Here is an 827-nt window from a genome sequence, read left to right as displayed (position 1 = left end):
TTTGAGACAAGCATATGACTACTGGCAGGATCAACCAGGGAGCTTCGGAAAGTCTCTCTCGTGATCTTTTCATATCGCCGCCGCCGGTTCGCTCAGAGACCGGTCGGTCGACTTTACTTCTCCTCTCCTTCCTTCCTTACAGTTCCACCAAACTGTTTGCATTTATATAACACAACTTCATAAAATGCATTTTCATATATTTCGTTACGCTTTGCATGCATATTTCCAGCTTAAGTTTTTAAATATGCAACTTTAAAATTTTCGGAACACTCCTTTACCACTGACTGAGATAGTTCCCTCCGTTACTCTACATCTTCACAATTCAAAGAAATTTTAAGATCCATCACAATTCTCTTTTCCTTTTCTCCCTTAGAGACTTAAAATAGTATCCCACAATCGACAAAACACGATTCGTTCGCAGCGCACTACCTTCGTGCAAGTACCTCTAGCGCTAGGCATCCATCGTTTAGGCACGGATACTACACGCTGGGCATCATCGACGCATGGTCGAGAAAGCGCGGACAAGTGTCATGCCGGTCTTTTCGAGAAAGCGCCTATCGTTACTATTCATATCGAGAAAGTACGTACGAACGCCGGTTTCATCGATCTCAGACACCCGTATTTCAATCTTTGCTCGTGTCGTCCCAAATGCCCTCTCTCGACGGAGAGGAGCCGACAATTTTAGTTTAAAACAATTTATACAATCGCTCGGACTGTAAGAGTTGATGCATAGTAAAGTACGATTATACACGTTCGTGTATAAAAGTCTATCAGCGTCGCTTTGACGCGTATACCACATAAGAGCCATTCGGTCAAAGACACCGACT

General features: G+C 43.5%; 1 non-coding gene across 1 annotated transcript in view; it reads right to left on the bottom strand.

The window, feature by feature from the left end:
* The window catches only part of LOC143154589 (small subunit ribosomal RNA), a 1,924-nt gene extending 1,883 nt beyond the window's left edge, over window positions 1–41 (bottom strand). Inside the window, exon 1 of the ribosomal RNA XR_012994192.1 lies at window positions 1–41. This exon is cut by the window's left edge and continues 1,883 nt beyond it. This is a non-coding gene — a ribosomal RNA (small subunit ribosomal RNA).
* Window positions 42–827: the final 786 nt, after the last annotated feature.

The sequence above is a fragment of the Ptiloglossa arizonensis genome, unplaced genomic scaffold (genome assembly GCF_051014685.1).
Source record: "Ptiloglossa arizonensis isolate GNS036 unplaced genomic scaffold, iyPtiAriz1_principal scaffold0190, whole genome shotgun sequence".
Classification (NCBI taxonomy): Eukaryota; Metazoa; Arthropoda; class Insecta; order Hymenoptera; family Colletidae; genus Ptiloglossa; species Ptiloglossa arizonensis.
The sequence above is the reverse complement of the archived record's forward strand: the minus strand, read 5'-3'. Positions and strand labels throughout refer to the sequence as shown.